Genomic DNA, 21,232 nt, shown 5'->3' on the forward strand with positions numbered 1-21,232 from the left:
ACAGCAACTAATTCATCAAAGTGCATCATATTCTCATTAGCATGCATCACCCCGGCGTCACCTTGTGGTCCCACCTGATGTGCAGCTAATTGGGAAAGGCATCTCATTGAGCTTCTAAGCTGTCATTAGGAAAGGACGTTTCCTCCGTGAGCATAAACGCGCCGTGACCTTTGACCCTTGCTAATCCATCACAGGGACAGACGAGGAAGGGCCCACATGCAGCACAACTAGTGGACCGGCAGAGCCCAGGATACTGCTTTCATCTACAAACTTCTTAACTCCAGGTCCGTTTTTTTTTTTACATAATTAGCTTGAATTTATGGTACACTACAGTATGCACAATCCTTCATGTACAAAGTACTCAGATGTGTATAACAGGCTTTGACAAATGCAGCTGTATATTAAAAAAAAACACTGAAGTATAAGCGTTGTCATGAAAAGTTAAATTTTTAAAGATGAAAGTTTTTCATCCAACAAAAGTGGAAACCCCCCCCCCCTCCTTCTCAGGGAAACAGACACACCAGCAACAAACAAACAGTCAGGGAGGACCTGGATGGGACCTGGGAGCGGAGCTGGCGTGTAATTCATACATTTGTGTTATTCTGTGATTACATGTGAGGTGAGGTCATCTGTGGTTTCCTCCCTCACTTCTGTAGACTTTGGCTGACGTAAAACCCAGGACCGGATCCAGGAGGAGACGGAAGGAGGTGGGAAAAGGTCAGTGATTCAGGTTGAATGAAACGGGCACACGTCGTAGTTCTGCCTACAATATACTGTACAGTAGACAGGGCTTCTGACTAATGCTGACTACCTAAAACGTCATAGTGACAAAGATAAACACTTTAAATTTGTCTGTTATTCACTGAATCAGGAGTGTGAGCAGGGGTTTGGCTCATCTGCTGACATGAAAAGTATAGTAAGATTTGTTCTGGGTAAGAAAATGCATGACATACCAGCACAGTGCGTTTATAGTGCTACAGCAGGGGTGCCCAATACGTCGAAGGTAGTGTGGTCGATCGCATGGCATTGGGGGGGGGGGGGGGGGGATTTTTTTTTTTTACTGTTTTTCCACTGTTTCCACTGTTTTTCCACTGTTCCACTGTTTTCCACTGTATACTCCGTGTATATATATATAAATAAATATGTTTGGTAGATCACTTTGACTTGGTCATTTTAAAAGTAGCTCCCAAGCTGAAAAAGTGTGGGCACCCCTGTGCTACAGGATAGTAAAAATGTCTGAGAATATTGGGTCCTATTCATGACCAAGGCTTTTTGAGAGACACAAATGAATGCAAACAATGTGTGCATTTTTCATACCTTTGCTTTTTCAAGTAAACTCTTTTGACAAGGCTCGTTTTGGTCCAAATGTTTGCAAAACTACAAATGAGTCATTATTAATAGAAAGAAATAAGCTTATAGCACTAGATATATTTCATGGTGTGTTGATAATAGTACAGGTGAAATGATTGCAACACAGCCACAGGGTGATGCGAAAATGTCAATCTACACTAATTGCCTCACCAATCACAAGGCTTCGTTACAGCGATGTGTTTTATAACAAATTCACTGTTCCCTGTTTGCTTTGACAATCATCCTGTCTACGCAACAATGTATTTGTTTGTAACAAGGAGGATGGTGAATGCTTTTAAAGTGATCAACTTTTTTATATAATACAAAGTGGCCTTGACCGTATCTAAAGATCCTCCTCCCATAAATCCACAAACAAATCCGCCAAAGCAGAGGGTGAGCCTGCTTCTGATCCTCAATCCTGATTGGATTTAAGCCCAGAGAGCATCAGCATTCAGTCGTAAAGGCTTCCTCTCACAGCCGTCAGCCTACCTGTTCTCCAGCCGGATCTGAACAGAACTTCAATCCATTTGAAAGCCAAAGTGTTATACTATCTATACTTCAGATTCAACAAAAATGGCCACCAGAATTAGAAGCCATTATCAAGCCAAGAAGACAGACACACAGTCAGGCTGACGGCTCTTATAGTAAGAGTCAAGCATAGAAATACACATGAAGCTTCATTACACTGTCTGCATTGTTTCAGACTGCCCACTCTACTCGTTGTATGTCTAAATGAGACATTTTCACACGCATTAACTAAACCTAGTCTTAGTCTGTTTCTGTCAATCAAGAAAAATGTTTGTCAAGCTTTGTCTAGCTTAATACATGTCAAACCAGCCCAAATAATAATAACATACTTTTGTGTATGTTATTATTAATTATGAGAAGTAATGGGAAATTGAATCAATTAAGGGCGATATACTTCGCTATACTACTATCCCCACTGTGTATGTACTGTAGCATCCATATATCAGAGGAGGAGATAGTGGAAAGGGCTGTGTGTGTGTGTGTGTGTGTGTGTGTGTGTGTGTGTGTGTGTGTGTGTGTCTGTCAGTTTACATGTCTTTACATCCTCGCTCAGACTCCTCCTGACTTCATCTGCGCTGCTCCTGACCCCCTGCTGCTCTGTCACCCTGACATGTTTAACAAACACTGTCTGTGTGCGGGGCAGGTTATACCATGCTGTTACAGGCTGGGTGCAGGGGGGTGGGATATACCATGCTGATACAGGCTGGGTGCAGGGGGGCGGGATATACCATGCTGTTACAGGCTGGGTGCAGGGGGGCAGGATATACCATGCTGTTACAGGCTGGGTGCAGGGGGGCGGGATATACCATGCTGTTACAGGCTGGGTGCAGGGGGGCGGGATATACCATGCTGTTACAGGCTGGGTGCAGGGGGGCAGGATATACCATGCTGTTACAGGCTGGGTGCAGGGGGGCAGGATATACCATGCTGTTACACGCTGGGTGCAGGGGGGCAGGATATACCATGCTGTTACAGGCTGGGTGCAGGGGGGCAGGATATACCATGCTGTTACAGGCTGGGTGCAGGGGGGCAGGATATACCATGCTGTTACAGGCTGGGTGCAGGGGGGCAGGATATACCATGCTGTTACAGGCTGGGTGCAGGGGGGCAGGATATACCATGCTGTTACAGGCTGGGTGCAGGGGGGCGGGATATACCATGCTGTTACAGGCTGGGTGCAGGGGGGCAGGATATACCATGCTGTTACAGGCTGAGTGCAGGGGGGCAGGATATACCATGCTGTTACAGGCTGGGTGCAGGGGGGCGGGATATACCATGCTGTTACAGGCTGGGTGCAGGGGGGCGGGACATACCATGCTGTTACAGGCTGGGTGCAGGGGGGCGGGATATACCATGCTGTTACAGGCTGGGTGCAGGGGGGCGGGACATACCATGCTGTTACAGGCTGGGTGCAGGGGGGCGGGATATACCATGCTGTTACAGGCTGGGTGCAGGGGGGCGGGACATACCATGCTGTTACAGGCTGGGTGCAGGGGGGCGGGATATACCATGCTGTTACAGGCTGGGTGCAGGGGGGCGGGACATACCATGCTGTTACAGGCTGGGTGCAGGGGGGCAGGATATACCATGCTGTTACAGGCTGGGTGCAGGGGGGTGGGATATACCATGCTGTTACAGGCTGGGTGCAGGGGGGCAGGATATACCATGCTGTTACAGGCTGGGTGCAGGGGGGTGGGATATACCATGCTGTTACAGGCTGGGTGCAGGGGGGCGGGACATACCATGCTGTTACAGGCTGGGTGCAGGGGGGCGGGATATACCATGCTGTTACAGGCTGGGTGCAGGGGGGCAGGATATACCATGCTGTTACAGGCTGGGTGCAGGGGGCAGGATATACCATGCTGTTACAGGCTGGGTGCAGGGGGCAGGATATACCATGCTGTTACAGGCTGGGTGCAGGGGGCGGGATATACCTGTGTCTGTCTGCACTGTGATGGAGTGTTTTTTTTAATCAAAATGTCCAAACTTTCACCCTGCATATTTCTTCCACGCCCCCCCCCCCCCCCCCCCCCCCCCCCCCCCCAAAGAAAAAGCACGAACAACAAACAAACACACGCACGCACTCACGCACACACACACACACACACACACACACACACACATTGATATGTATCATGTCATTTTTAAGGACATCGTTAATTTGACGACAAGCTCTCATGGCAGTTGGTGTTGACACCATTGACTGTATAATAATAATCGACACTCAGTCCTGAAAATCTAATCTATATTCATGTACATGGACACGATTTGGCCATTTTCTTCGTCAAGTGAACACGACCTAAATAAAAACCTGCCTCCACCATGAATTTGAAAACATTAGCTTAAATCAGTGGTTCTCAAATGGGGGTCTGGGGACCCCCAGGGGTCCGTGGCACTTTGTCAGGGGGTCCGCAAAAAGTTTTCAGGAAAATAAAAATAACTTTTTTTGTGTGCAAAAGCTTCATAGTTCAACGAAATGATTGTATGCTTTAAATCTAAAATGGTTCATGGATTACATTCTAATCTAACAAACCTATCAATTTAAAAGTCAAGCACGTTACAGTTGATAAACTTACCCCTAAATCACAAATCAGAATGAGGGGGTCCCCGCCGGTATATTTTCTATCTTGTAAGGGGTCCTTGTCTGAAAAACATTTGAGAACCTCTTAAATGAACAAAAAAACGTTAACAACTTGTGCTATACGGTTGTGTTTAAGACACCTCAAACAAATTGGTTAAGGTTAGCGTTGTGGTTTTGGTTCGGTTAAAAATAACAAAAATGTTAAATGTGAATATGGTTCAAATGGACACGCTGGAGACATGGTTCTCCGGTATGAAAGACGACGGTGTTGTTCTGCGTCCACCCCCCCTGACCACTATACACCCTACGTGGCATCATTTGTAACACAACGCCATGTGACTTCCCAACATCCAGGAGTTTGAAAGTCGTCACGAACAAATGGAACAAAACGTGTCCATGTACACGATTCAATAGATGACACAACGTGACCGCCAACACAAACTGCCGTGACACCGGCTTCAATTTGACCTTTTGCTACTAGCAATCACTGTGAAATCGATTTCAGTGGGAATGTCACTCCTTTCATGTCACAAATATCTTATTTTGAAATTAACCTCTTACCAAAATAAACTCACACTGTCTCCACATGCAAAAAAAGGTTTAATCAGAATAATAACGTTTCGGTCGTGAGACCTTCATCAGATTCTCTATAATAAAATAATTATTAATTAACCTCTTAAAGTTTTAAAATTCTAAATTTGTTGAGAATAATCACTTCCTGCTGCATGCATTTTTGATGAATTTATTTTTTATTTCTTCTGAGTCTTCATTAACATCAGCCAACCGGCCAGATAGACTTGAGTGTATGTGTATGTATACACACACACACACACACACACACACACACACACACACACACACACACAGTGGGGAAGGCAGGGGGCTGCCCCAGAGGTCTCCCTCTTCAATCACTCAGCACAAAAGCAACAGAACACGCCTCTGTAAATATTTCAGTGGCTTCAGCACGTCGAGCCCGGGCCCTGCTGCTTGCTGTCTGCCGGCCATTGTGTGGTCCATACCACCGCTCCGTGTGCTGCTGGACACGGCAGCTCTGTTGTAGGGAGGCAGCAGTGCCTGCATGCATGCAGGAGTAGACGACAGGATTAGATTAGCGCTGTTGATGTTCCTCTGTGTCTGCCAGGCATGCTCTGCCGCCTTGGCACAGAGGGGGCGCCGTGTGCTGCTGGTCATTACTTATAGTTCTACTTACTGTAATGTCAAGTGAGAATCTACCTTAAAACAACATTCACATTATTCATGCAATGTGGATGGTCTTATATAGCCGACTGCTACTCATATCTTAGGCCTGTAAAGCAGAGAATCAAGACTTGAATCTGCAGGGTGATATGGGAACCAAACATTGATTTGCAGACTGGCTGTTTGAGGTTTTGCATTCAAATCAGCTCTATTTCGTTATAGTCATAGTTATGGAGAAAACATGTTCCCAATTCCTATTAAAAAAAAAATCCTGGCTGCTTTTATTATTTCTGCAAAGTCAGTTGTAGTAGCCAGTAATGATGGATGATGGTCTTCTGAAGCAACTTGTGTGTGTTCACAATCACAAATCTACAGTGAACAGTCCAAGATCATTGGGATCATAAAATATCATTCTGCTTTAGGATGGATTTGCCCTTGGTACCCGCCTCGTCCCTTGGTGCTCCCCTCAGCGAGTCTTCAGGGAGAGCTTTCCAATAAGAGTAATGTCCCCCCTGTGTGTGGCCACCATTCAACAATTTACGGGCAGATTACAGATTCTAATAAAATTTTTGCAGCCTTTAATTAAAGAATCTGCTCCCAATTTTATGATAGTTCAGTTCCCCTCCACCACGTCTATCCAATTTAATTATTCTGATGTACATAATTAGCATGAGCTGGCCATTGTTCACCTCATTTGCATATTATATTGGATAATTGAATGAGAGTGGCTGATGATTAAATTAGAGTGAATGACAGATGATTCGGCTCGCGCAGTGTGGAAAAGTTAACAGAATGAGCAGACTGGGAATACGCCGTGTACCTTTTGAATATTTATATGTTCCCATGTTCCCCCAACAGACGCACTCGGCTAATTTAAAAAATGTGCAGCAGTGCGGTGGTGGCTAAACTTGGGGGTGTGGCTAAACTTGGGGGGGTGTGGATGGTGTTTCTTCACCTCTGGCTGCTCCTCGGCAGCTACGACTGTATATAGAGAGGCATGGAGGGAATGTTGTGCTAGTTGGGTAGGGGGGCGGGGTCGTTTTTGGATGTTATAAAAGTGTTCAAGGCAACACATTTACAGAATGAGAAGACAAATGAGGGCAGTGTGGGGAAATTCATTTCCAGCCACTTCCAATGTAAACACAGACTCCTGGTGCCGGCCTGCCCACTGCCACATTATGGACAAGCTTGATGATGTCCTGGCAGTGTTTGGAACTTATTCTAAACTCACTTAAACATAGCAAATCTGGAAATTAAATTTAAAAGTATAAACTACTGTGCTGCTGCTCTTGACAAATGTTTTTAATTGTTGATTACCGTATATTTTCTTTTCCTGAATCAAACTGAACTCAAAAATCACAAATCATCAAAAGAAGGTGGCATTGATTTTTTTTAATTCTCATTCTGGGGGCAATAAATTCTTTATTTCTGATACTAGTGAGTGAATTGTACATATAATAGTTTATTTGTTTATTTTTGTTTACCATGACACATTGTTGTTAGCAGCTCGACTTCCTGTCTCGCACCCTGCAGTCGGTGCGCCGGCCGCGCTGCCTGGAGAGTTTTTCCACGCAGAATCCGGGCAGGATAAATGTTTAGAGGGGATATTCGGAACAGCTTTAGCCTTTCACATGCTAATGTAAGCACTGGCGGCACAAGAAAGCTGCGCTGACCCAGGGGCCACGCGGTGACACAGTCTGCTGATTCAGTGCCGGCAGCCCCGGCTTTGTTTATGTGTGTGCACAAGAAATAATGCACGTCATAAAAGAGGGAACTTTGAAGGGGAACCACTACCCCACATGATGAATGAACCCTGCTCTGAGGATATAAATAACTCTTCCCAACAGCACAAAAGTCATCTCAGGAGTGACTTATACACCGTCATTTAGACAATAACATTAGGCCATGTTTCCACCTCCTCGTGCACTGCACATTGAATCATCCTCCAGGAATTTTGTGCAGGCTTGGTTTTCCTCATTATATCACTATTTAATTGGGATATTTTTTTATGCATGTCACTTGTTACCAATTAAGGCTTATTTTACAATCCATAGGATCAAAGCAAAACCAAATCATAAATTAATTTTGTTCTTGTCTTCGTTTGATTGTAAAGCACTTTGTAACTGTTTTGAAAAGTACTGTATAAAGTTTATTATTATTATTATTATTAAAAAGCTAAATTGTTGCAAAATTCATCAAATAAATAGCATACATACACATCTCTTGTCATGATTTTGCATTGCATAAACCATATTGTTGTTCCCTTTATTATTTTCAGGTAGGGCTGCAACTAATGATTATTTTTATTATCGATTAATCTGCCAATTATAATCGATTAGTCGTTTTGTCTATAAAATGTCACAAAATGGTGAAAAACATCGATCAAGCCCAAGATGATGTCCTCCAATGTCTTCTTTTGTCCTGACCAACAGTCCACAACCCAAAGAGAATCAGTTTACTGTCATAGAAGACTAAAGAAACCAGAGAATATTCACATTTACAGTAAGAAGCTGGAATGAGACAATTTCTGTATTTTTTTCTTAAAATTTGTCCAAACGATTAAGTGATTTTTTTTTTTTTAAGTTGGCGATTAATTGTCTATCGACTAATTGATTAATCGATGACCGTAATCGTTGCAGCTCTAATTTCAAGGACTGACTGACTTTTTCAGAAGAGTTTGCGGCACGTGACCGCTTTTGTGTTTGTCTTCGTCTCCCCCATAGACCTCGCTTGTAAAATGCCCTCTGTTCTCTGTGTTATAGCACACCTCAATACACACAGTGTCGTCTCATTGTCTGCCCAGAGTCATTTCAGAGGGCAGAGGAATTTACACAGTCGCAGGATCTGTCAGTAGGTGGTATAGGAAACTGTTAAGATAAGTCCCTGCGGCAGCTTAAGTCCAGCTTCCTTTGCACAAGGCGTCTCTCGGCATCTCTCAGATCTCCAGATAGAGCCGTGCCCTCGCTCTTATCAGTAACCTGACCATGCCCACTTCCAGCTTCTGCTCGGAGAGGAAGATGGAGATCTGCTGTGTGCGTGTGCATGCGTGTGTGTTGTGTGTTTGGGGGGGGACAGCATGCAGGGCTGGTGTTTGTGAAGGTGTCCATTGCTCAACACATCTCCGATCTCGGCGTAAAGGATGTTCAAGGTGTCTAGACGAGGAAGGTAACAGGAACTGGGTTGTAGTCGTTTTAGACAGTGACACACGCCCACCTCCTTCAGCCCGGTGGGGCCTCATTTACGGACAGAGAGCAGTGATGTTGACCTACCTAAGCCCCCTCTAGGTAATCTGTGTTCCTTACAGATACGCAGACGCACTCACATTTGTTTTTCAGCTGCAGGCCAGGATTTCCAGAGCACCTCCGGTTCAATGCATTGTTTTATATGTAGGTCGTCTTTCGGTGAATGCACAGTATACTGTAAGTCAGGGATGGGCAACTTTGATGATAGAGAGGGCCACACAAAAATGTCCTCGCTACCAGAGGGCCAGATTGTGACCGTGCACTTCCACCAGTAGCCTACTGTAACACCATCACTCCCAATTATAGCTACTAATTTGATGAAAAGGACTGGTAATCAAAGTTTATTATACCAACATTAATATTTTTCATATTCAAATTTAGTCATTCTTCCAGTCAGATGACACCAGAAACTTTGCTCTAGCTTTAAAACAGCCCGCTACAGCATTTTGATGGGGTACATCACCCAAAATTATGTGATATTCATCAGATTACTAATGTTGCATGTGCAATGTGCATCCTGGATATAGTTTGTTACAATAGCGTTAGCTCAAATGCTAACGTTAAACCATATGTGGATGGACAATGCTAACGCCGTTAGCGCCATGTTCTGGGATGTACAGTCAAATAAAAACACAGATTTTGGTGGTCTAACCTAACCAAAAACGTCCACATTGTAAAAAAAAAAAAAGAAGGCAATTGACCCAGGGGCCACACTGAGTGAGGTCGGGGGCCGCATGCGGCCCGCCGCCCGCCAGTTGCCCACCCCTGCTGTAGCCTAAGTCATGCCAGAGATTCCTCTCTTTTCAACATTATGTCCCCCCCCCATTCTACCAGCTAATCCACACATCACACATTAATGGCATTGCCCTTAACTTCAGTTCACAGTCGTTGTACATGAGTGCTCGAGTACTCGGGGACGCACCATTGACCCTCTTCAACTCAGCATGTCTGCATGTCTGTTTGTGTTCCAGTGAATTGAGTTTACGCCCTCTTTGTCTCCACAGAGCTTACGTAACGGGACGCCGTAAAAAGGGTCAAGATGTGTTTGGAAACAGATGCTGTTTGCAGTTGGGGAAACAGACACCCTGTGGTTAAAGCCTGATTCATCACTTCAGATGCTTGTCGATGCCTCTAATTGAAGGCAGTGTAAATGATGCTGTGTGGACTCTGTTCAGCGTTCAGTGTGCCGCTACGATTATCTGATCAAACTCCACACGTTTTGTTTTGTTTTGTTTTTTCTCTTTGAAAAATGATGACCGTGAGAACAGTTATGGTTCATTGTGAAGAGTTAGGGTTTCCTTATTCCCTGCTCTGCTGCAACAGAAGCTCAGCCCTGCTCAGTGTTCAGTGCGCTGCTCTCAACTACAAAGCCTCTTTTTATTCACACTAAAAACCATTGCAATTTTACAATAATGGTTGTGGAACATCAACAGCTGTTTCAACACTAAAAGGATAGTCTGATAAACGACACCAGCTTTCAACATCAACAGCACAACAAACACTGAAACTACTAGATACAGGATCTAATATAGCATAAACCATAGCAGCCTTACATTGTATACGCTTGCTGCACTGCTGCTGTTGCTGCTGCACTCCACGGCAAGAGGAGTTGTTTGGAAAAGTATTCACTCTGACGAAAAGAAATGACGCAGGAGGGAACTGAAGAAACCAGTTCGCTTATCAAGTCTTCAATACGAGGCTGTCTGTCAGGAGAGACACTGGTCCTGTGAGCTGCAGAGAGCCAGTCAGATGCAGCCCCCGGCAGGCTATCTGCTCTTGTTTTATATCCTCCCTGCAGAGAGCGTTTGACCAAGGACAATTTGTTTGGATGCTTGATGCTGCGGCTGCTGCTGGAGGATTATATGAGATGGCCCAGTGATTTGTGGTGGGTGGTAGCGGGTTGGAGTGTGTGTGTGTGTGTTTGCATACATGCGTGCTAGAGTGTGTGTGTGTGTTTGCATACATGCGTGCTAGAGTGTGTCTGTGTGTGTGGGCGTGCGTGTGTGTGTGTGCGATCATGCGTTCACTTCCAGCTCCTCGCTCTAACACAGACATCACTTGTCTGCCATCCTGCCACCTCTGGACTCACTACATTGTGAGTGTGGAGTCTCTGGACTCACTAGATTGTGAGTGTGGAGCCTCTGGACTCACTACATTGTGAGTGTGGAGCCTCTGGACTCACTACATTGTGAGTGTGGAGTCTCTGGACTCACTACATTGTGAGTGTGGAGCCTCTGGACTCACTACTGAGTGTGGAGCCTCTAGACTCACTACATTGTGAGTGTGGAGTCTCTGGACTCACTACATTGTGAGTGTGGAGCCTCTGGACTCACTACATTGTGAGTGTGGAGCCTCTGGACTCACTACATTGTGAGTGTGGAGCCTCTAGACTCACTACATTGTGAGTGTGGAGTCTCTGGACTCACTACATTGTGAGTGTGGAGTCTCTGGACTCACTACATTGTGAGTGTGGAGCCTCTAGACTCACTACATTGTGAGTGTGGAGTCTCTGGACTCACTACATTGTGAGTGTGGAGCCTCTGGACTCACTACATTGTGAGTGTGGAGTCTCTGGACTCACTACATTGTGAGTGTGGAGTCTCTGGACTCACTACATTGTGAGTGTGGAGTCTCTGGACTCACTACATTGTGAGTGTGGAGTCTCTGGACTCACTACATTGTGAGTGTGGAGCCTCTAGACTCACTACATTGTGAGTGTGGAGTCTCTGGACTCACTACATTGTGAGTGTGGAGCCTCTGGACTCACTACATTGTGAGTGTGGAGCCTCTGGACTCACTACATTGTGAGTGTGGAGCCTCTAGACTCACTACATTGTGAGTGTGGAGTCTCTGGACTCACTACATTGTGAGTGTGGAGTCTCTGGACTCACTACATTGTGAGTGTGGAGCCTCTGGACTCACTACATTGTGAGTGTAGAGCCTCTGGACTCACTACATTGTGAGTGTGGAGCCTCTGGACTCACTACATTGTGAGTGTGGAGTCTCTGGACTCACTACATTGTGAGTGTGGAGCCTCTGGACTCACTACATTGTGAGTGTGGAGCCTCTCGGCCCCTAAAGGAAGAAGATAGTTCTTAACAGACTTTCTCTTTTTTCACATTGTTACATTCAGTCCCTGCTGAAAGATTCATCATCTGAGAATTTCATTTTGGATTGATGAGAGCCTTCTTTGGCCTGGTCCTCTTTATTCGTCTTGGCAGCAGGAGAATCATTGACTTCTCCTGTGAAGCTTCACACTCAAAACTCAACCAGATGCTAGTGTGAGGATTCCCAGATCTCACACACAGACTGCAGCAGCAGCAGCAGCACACAGAGAAAAATATGTATTTGATTAAAAACTGAGAATTGAGACGTTCTGAATGTTTCTGTTACACATTGGTTAATAAGAAGCAACATCCTCACGATGGAGCTATAGAACTTTAGCATTACTGGACAATGACATTCTAGCTTTTGTCGTACGCAACGTTAATGTCATTTTGCTTCATAGACCATAGTTTGTTTTATTGTTGATCACATGACATTTTAAATAGAGACATCACAGGTTTTCCTCGTCCATAAAAGACACGCCACATCCTATGACATAGAATAAGCAGTGTGACGTCCCCATGACTCAAGACTCTTTCTTCAGAAGGCTCCCAGACAACACCAGACACTGGCTCGTGACCTTTGCTAAAGAATCGTATGTTTATTCCTTGTGCGTCTCAGTGTCCCTTTGAACGTTTGCCCTGCTCTTGGGAAGATGAACCTCTGTGTACGTTCCTCCTCAGGAGAGCACGGAGATCAGCGGCTCCGTCTCCACTGTTGTCCAAAACATCTTGCGACAGGCCTGCATTTGATCCGTCCGAGGCCCCTTTGAACGCTGCTGTAGAACGCCGTCCTGAAGGGCTTCAACCCTCTGATGATAAAAAAGTGAATTATTGGTTTGTTTATCATGCTCTTAAAAGCTAAAGTGCATTATTAAACAGAGAGCGCATTAAAAGGGGAGTATTGTTAAAAGTGTTTTAAAAATCTTGTAAATCGCGGTAATTTATGTCACTGTGGTCGAGGAGGCTCACCCTGGCCGCCTGCTTTCAATTTGCCCCGGGCTCTGCTCTCCGGGGTCTGCAGCCTCTCCGGGGTCTGCAGCCTACCTGGGATGCTGCCGCTGCCTTTTTTCCCAGGCACAATTTACCGACGTGACCCCCGGACGGGCCAGTGGCCGCCTGGAGGTCAGCAAAGCACGTTTGCGGGGGAGTTGCTGCTGGTTTTAAACCAGTTTGGAGGGAAAATTATGGACGGAGGAGGTGAAACAGTGGGATTGGAAGGACACTTCAATGCATTTGATGTGTCTTTGAGCAACACGAGCACAAAATTTAATTTGAAGCTAAACGATTGTGTTTACTTCTGTTTGTTTGTTGTTGTTTGTTGTAAGCACCGCCCTTTTAAAGAATACAGGGGTGTGTGTGTGTGTGTGTGTGAGAGTGTGTGTGTGTGAGAGTGTGTGTGTATGTATGTGTGTCTCTGTGTGTGTGTGTGTGTGTCTCTGTGTGTGTGTGTGTGTGTGTGTGTGTGTGTGTGTGTGTGTGTGTGTGTGTGTGTGTGACTGTGTGTGTGTGTGTGTGTGTGTGTGTGTGTGTGTGTGTGTATGTATGTGTGTGTCTGTGTGTGTGTGTGTGTGTGTGTGTGACTGTGTGTGTGTGTGTGGGCCACCACGAGCCATGTGCTTGTGTGACTTTACAGGTTGATGTCTGGCTCATGACCATCGCCCCCCCGCCCTCCCTTCCTCTCAAATAAAGCACAGAGCCGTAAAAAGAGCCCTCTGGACGTCCCAGATCAGGATCAGAGTCACACCAGGTTCTGCTGGAGCAGCCCGCCCCGGCCCGGCCCGGGTCTGCTGGGGCCAGAGACCTGCCTGGGCCTCCTGGGACTCCCTGGCAGAGGCAACAATGGGTGGGAGCCCGGGCTTTGTTCGGGTGCCCTCCTTAATCAAACTAGCCAGAGGAGTGATTGGATTTTAATATTGCTGGTTCCACCGTAATGGCGTGATGGACGGGCACCGGTGAATCGGAGCAAGATGTCAGCCCTGGGATGCCTCCATTAATGATATTGCTTCATCTCTTAAAGTGGCAGTAACGCCTCGGGAGGAAGGGGGTCGCTGCAGCCGGCCAGGCACAGCCCTCCCTCTCTTTATCCCCCTCTTTTTTTCTTCTCTTTCTTCCTCTCTTTCTCTCTCTCATTGTCTCTTTCTGTTTCTCTCTCCATCTGTCCTGACTTCTGTAGATTCGCTCTTGAACTGTGTGTGTGCGGTGAGGTGGATGGCGCCCTGCTGGCGTGTTAGAACATTATTACTTTTTTTTTTTTTTTTTACCAATTTGATTTCAAAGTTTATCCGGACATTTAGGCCAGTGGTTCTCAAATGGGGGTCCGGGGACCCCCAGGGGTCCGTGGCACTTTGCCAGGGGGTCCGCAAAAAGTTTTCAGGAAAATATATTATTATTTTTTCTTTTTTTGCAAAAGCTTCATAGTTCAACAAAAATATGGTATGCTTTAAATCTAAAATGGCTCATGGATTACATTCTAATCTAACAAACCTATCAATTTAAATATCAATTTAAAAGTCAAGCACGTTACCGTGGAAACAATTAAGCTAAGCCCAAAATCACAAATCAGAATGAGGGGGTCCCTGGTATATTTTCTATCTTGTAAGGGGTCCTTGGCTGAAAAACATTTGTGAAACCTATATATTTTTTTGTACGAAATGTAATCAATACAAATCGAAAGTTGTCTTTTACCAGATGAAAATCGGACCCCTTTTGATCTGACGAAGACAGTAAATCAGTGGCATTTAGACTCCAGCTTCCACTGTGTATGCCATAATTATAGTTTTGCTCCAATTCCATTCCAACTCACTCACGCTTGAGTCAGAAGGTTAAAGGAACTCTTGTACTAAATCTACATGAAGACTTCCTGAAAACATTCTTGAACTCCTGAACCGACACAGATATGAGCCTGATGAACGCCAGAGTGTCTCCATCAAAGCTTTTGAAGCTCCTTTTCTCATCCTAGAAGCAACTCACCCCTCAAACACTCATTGTTCCATTCCAATGACAAGTGTTTGTCTTGCTGGTTTGGCTTAATGACAGTTTGCTGCTGTCAAGCTCGCTCAGGTGAGTCAGGTGAGCCTTCACTGTGTTTTATTGTGGAGGGGGGCGGCTCCAACCTTCCTCTCTCCTCCTAATGGCCGTTTGTGTGTTGTTTTTGCTGCAGATTTACGCGTGGGTGGGGCGGCCTGATTTACGGACCTCTGACACTGTCTCAGAGTGGCTGACTGCATGTGGCGCTCTGTGTGTGTTCCAGGTGAGCCTGCAGTCTGGTCACCAGCACTGTATGACACACACGCACGCACACACACACACACACATACACACACACATGCATGTGCACACACACACACACACATGCACGCACGCGCACACACACATACACACACACATGCATGTACATGCACGCACGCGCACACACACGCGCACACACACACGCACACACATGCACACAGACACACACACACACACACACACACATGAGCGTGCACAGACATTGCAAGATACAGACACTCACTTGAGTACACACAAGAGCACATATACATTGATTTAAACACACACACACACACACACACACACACTCAGCTTCTGTACTGGGTTGACCTGAGTGGTGGGGTGTAACGCTGCAGTTTAGCTGCTGCTGTTGCAATTTCCTCCTCTGTAGGTTCATGTAGAGTACTAACAGTAGGATATGAGATGAGATCATGCCTCGGTCTCCTTCTACACAGCTATAGGGTGCAAAGTTGCTTTCCATACCCATTCAAATGAAAAGTCACTCATATACAAACAATTAATCTTGTTTTCCCTTTCAGGTATTACTGCCTGCAACTAATATATTTAAATCAATGATTGGATAAGATTGGCTTTAAGAATGAAAGGTGGTGGCACAATATGTCACCAAACCACCCAAAGCAAAATTCTGTTAAAGAGAAGAAGATAAATAAATAAATAAATAAACAAACAAACAAACAAATAAAATAAATAAACAAACAAACAAATAAACAAATGTTTTTTTATGCACGTTTCAAAAATATCACCTCCCCTGTTGGCCTCTGTCTGTGCTTTTAAAAGTGGAAAGGATAATATGTGGATATTTACTCATTGTGTCAGTTTCCCATAAAAGCAGCATCCATTCCCCAAGATCGATAGAACACAAGTAGCCCTGTACTACAGCGAGATGACGCTGCCCTTTCATTATCACTGTAACCCAAGAGTACAGATGATTAAATTCTTGTCACCAGATGTTAAATTGGCCATTACCCATCGAAGATAAATTGCTCCTTAAATTTCTTATTTAAGAGACCTGACAAGGGATGGAGAAAACACAGCGGGAAAACACCGCACATAATTTACTGGTTTTGTCACACGGAGTCAACACTGTGTTCGGCTGCGTAGAAGGGCACCGAATATCGAGACCTCTGAGAAAAATACTGGGCCTGTTTTGGCACATGTATCATTCAGTTTGGATTTAACCAGAAATTATACTCTGCTAATTTCATACTCATTTCTCAATCCCCCGCTGATATAGGCTTCAGTTGGTGGGGGAGCAGTGAGGATGGACGTTCTAACTCCCAAAGGCAGTTATGCTTCTCAATGACTGTATGATTTCATTTTGCATATTACGCTATATGGAGACCCTCGGCACAGCCATTGTTGTTTATACGACCCTCCCTCTCTCATTCTCTTCCCTCTATACTCCCCTCCTCCATTCACTCCCTCAGACTCCTGGTCTCAGTCTCTGCATTAACTCAGCCTGTCAGAATGCTTCCCAGGAGAGGTTGGACTTGAAGTTTGTCCTGCCAATTCGATTGGCGGTGGCCCCCACTGGCGGAGCAAGGTCACACAGTGGGCCTGAGTGTAACAGTTTTCACACAGCCCCCACAGAAACCACCACACACGCACATGCACATGCAGACGCACATGCACATGCACACGCACATGCACACGCACACACACACACACACACACACACACACACACACACACACACACACACACACACACACACACACACACCAGTGTATGTCAGTAATGCAAATATAATAGTAGTCTATCTGGACAATTTCTTTGAATTCTACATGAGGGACATTGTCATTTTCATGCATTTTTTCCTCGTTATAATCTATACTTGACTGTTGTAAGTTTGCTCATCAGTGGACATGATCCCACACAGAGAGCCTGAAGGCACTAACCACTAACCGTGCACAGTCCTACCATGAAGATGCTTGGTTTAGTTTCTGACGTTATGTTGAAGGCTGCAGGTGTAGATTTAGACAGCTAACATCCTTGTAAATTATACTCATTATAGCTCCACAAGTCATTTTGTTCAGTGGACATCCAGATCTCAGGTAAGTAAGTATCCATTTCATCATCATTCACAAAAATAGATCCAACTTTGTACCTTAATTCCTTTATGTAACAGCTGTAACATTTCTCCCCATGCAGACATGCTTTCTCTCTCAGTAAAATGCAACGTGCATAGAAGTGCAGCGGTATTAATAATGTAATATGTGAAGGCTTTATGTTTAGTGGACAGTAGGTGACCGTGGGGGAGGATGTTTTTGCATCATCGTAAAAATGTCTTCATACTGTAACAGGGAAAACGTAGAGGTGAGACTGCTATACCGTCAGAGTGAAGAGCTGAGACAACAAGTCAGCGTTTTCCCACTCAATCTGCCTACACTGCAGGTCAGCTCCTCTGTGACCTCTGCTCCACACAGCCTTTCTCCTCCACATCTTAACACACACACACACACGCCAGCATGCACGCACGCACGTATGCACACACACACACACACAATGTAGATACATTGTGTTTGATACATTCTCAAAAATAAAGAAATGGAAACTGAACTGTTCAAACCTCACACACACATAAAAGGACTGCAGTGTTGTCAGAGATTTTCACACGTATACAAACTGTATCGCCTCAGTTTTTCTGGGAATTTACCGTTGAAATAGATCAGATAGCAGCCCACCTTCTGCAGCATGCACCTCCTGAACCAACAACAATGTGTCCTTTCCTCTGGACTAATAACGTTCCTCAGGAGGCTTCACTGTTACATTTGGGCTTGAAGGATTCTATGCTCATGTTTTTCCAAGGTCAGGCCTGAAAAGTATGTTAGAGAAAAATGAAAAAGCTGTAAAGCCTGAAAGCCAGCTTGCAATGTAAAGATCTGAATATAATTCTGTCAAAGCCTCAGAACAGTCAACATTAGCCCATAATTGCCGCTAAATTGCCTTTTTGAGTGATGATGAAAAATAATTGGATGGAAATAAATCAAATGAAAAACACAAATGAGATGTTGTTCGCCTCATAAATAAAAAGAAAAACACAAATGAGATGTTGTTCGCCTCATGTCACTTTGGCACGGCAGCAAAGGTCCAAAGGAGGTTTGAGCCTATATTATATATACGTTATATACTCATTTAACCGCCTACTCACAGCCCCTTCTTTAAATGTGTTCAACTGTGTATTTAATTAAAACAGCTTTGTTTGCCCTGTCACAACGGTTTACCCATGAAAACAAGACAATTGTTCCAAATTAAAATCCTTGTTAAACATAATTTGAAATGTGGCTGTGTGTGTGTGTGTGTGTGTGTGTGTGTGTGTGTGTGTGTGTGTGTGTGTGTGTGTGTGTGTGTGTGTGTGTGTGTGTGTGTGTGTGTGTGTGTGTGTGTGTGTGTGTGTGTGTGTGTGTGTGTGTGTGTGTGTGTGTGTGTGTGTGTGTGTCAGTGACCATTTAGTGTCTGAGCGGAATGGGCGGCGCTGCCCCCGAGCAGGACGACTTATCTAATTATGAAGACCCCCCTCTACCAATTAGAGAATTACATCACACCTCTTATGGGCTGCTCTTCTTAATCATTAATGAGCCGGTGTCAGTGCCTCTGACAGCGTCTGGTTGCATCGGGGCAACTTGACACAGGCGGCCGCGTTTTCAATGCATCCGTCCGTTTAGTATTCCTGCATCGCTGACAGAGTTTACAGTTAATTAGCTATGCATAAAAAAAAGTTGTGAGAAATTAATTTGCGTGCTGCATTCTGTGATTGGCTGATTTGCCTCCATGCATTAAAGGTTGAATTTTCCAGTTTAATAATAGCGGTCCATTGAGCCCCGCTATCCGGTTGTGTTTTAGCATCGTGTGAGGATTATAGCCTACTGCAATCATCTCGACAAGGATCGCCACTGTTTATTTTGGCTCTCGTTTAACGCATTGAGGAGACACGCCCATTGATACAGACAGTTAATAAAAGAGATAGGAGATAGACCGCATTCAAGCATTTGATGTTTGTCAGAGGACGTCACGTGATCTCTGGAATGTGATGCGTGTGTACGCATGCGTGTGCGCCAGGTTGAGGCGTAATATCAATCCATAGGCCTATTTAAAAAGATTTTTATTTATTTATTTATTTTCTTTTTATAGGCTATCTTGATTTGAGTGTTTGGTCGAACAAATCAGATGTGCACCTCAATGACGTTAGCAGTGAGTGAGTGAGTGAGTGAGTGAGTGCAAACGCTGTGGGTCTTTTCATGGTGCGTCTCCGCATTCATCATATCTGGCTCTCTCATTCCACAGTTATTAGGCAAAATGAGTTTTGGCTCACTCACTGCATAAAGTTAGACTTTGTTAACAAAATGATTAATTTCTCCAATATTGTATCGTGGTATAAACCCTAGCCTGCAGATTTGATCCCCTTGTCCGCAAAAGCTCAAATGCTAAACCTATTTGCAATGATTCATTGGTTTTAGGTATAGATGCCAATATTGGCCAAAAAATGACAGTGGGATTATTCTGCAAGGATAGTCTGTTATTCCTGTCTGACAATGAGTTAAACCTATGATTCAGTATCTCATCTGAGCCTCAGGGAACTATATATTCTGGTGGGAAATTAGCCATAATTTGGGAACACATGTTATAAACAAATGAGTCCACAATGGGTTTCTGCTTGGGGAATGTGTTAACAGGCCTGCATTCTTGTCCGTAAACGCCATTGTTATTCTTCAGTTATCTTTGTTATCTTAATCTGCTCGCATTATTTAGGATACCTATCGCTATTTGAAATAGCTCAATTACAAATCTATTATCTTTCTTTTGTTATTCAAACTTCCCATTAAGGCACTGCCCATGTAGCCTGCTAGAATTGAAATACTTGAATTGTGTAGCCATAGAAGAAGAAAAATACTCACAATATAAATATTTTTCAGCAAGACACTGAAATGTCAAATCTATATTAATGAGTCTAAAATCTTATTTTTCTTAAAATAATTGCAGTTGCCATGGGGTGAGATCAAACATATTATTGAATAAAGTGGAATTTTATTGATAAGTGGTGATCTGCCTTCTGTTTGTTTCAAGATGACATGCTTATAGGATATTTTTTATACAATTGAAATTGCATAAAACACCAGAATTATCTCACCCCATGGCAGCATGCTTCAGTCATTTTACGAAAAAATAAATGTATTATGAGATCATTAAACTAAATAGACACACATTTGAGCTGCTCCTAATCATTTTTGTTATTATTTTATACATATTATTTTATACAAATGTATCTAACGGAATTTATTAATTCATTTAAAACTCATTGGTCTCGCCTATCAACACATTTTCAGTGCGTCTGGGGTATGGCAGTCCCCCCCCCCCCTCCCCACCCAGGGAGGTCAATTAATTTGGTCTGAGCTGTCATATCGCCGACCTGCGCGTAATAGCGCAATTCACCGAAGGAAAAATAAACTGAGGAGGCGAATGGACCCTTATACGAGCTGCTTTCTGCTCAGTTCCTTTCGGGGTGTGGGGGTTGTGGAAGGGAAGAGGGGGGTCAGTTTGTTGTGGCTTCAGTCAGTGTATCGCTTGCAGGTGATGCCAGGACTAGATAAGAGGTCGCCGATCCCTGCGCGCTGTCTAGACCAGGTTGTGACTTAACCAGAGAAACTGGACTGAGCACAATTTACAACAGATATTTGCCCCCAAGAAAGTCACAGTGACCACAGTGACTTATTCCTGCTGCATAACTGAAGGGAACACACCGCAGATCACATGATAACGCAACGCCTGCAGGTCTGCTTCAATCCAAGCAGGCGAATAGGCCAGCGACCTCTCCACAGCATATGGCGCATTACTGAGGGTCAGTATTTTCACCCAGTTGCAGAATGAAACGTTCGTTATATTTGACAATTATTTAACCTATAGTGGATCTAATCACCAAGTAACCTACTCATCTTGCATAA

Source organism: Poromitra crassiceps (assembly GCF_964638095.1).
Source record: "Poromitra crassiceps genome assembly, chromosome: 14".
Classification (NCBI taxonomy): domain Eukaryota; kingdom Metazoa; phylum Chordata; class Actinopteri; order Beryciformes; family Melamphaidae; genus Poromitra; species Poromitra crassiceps.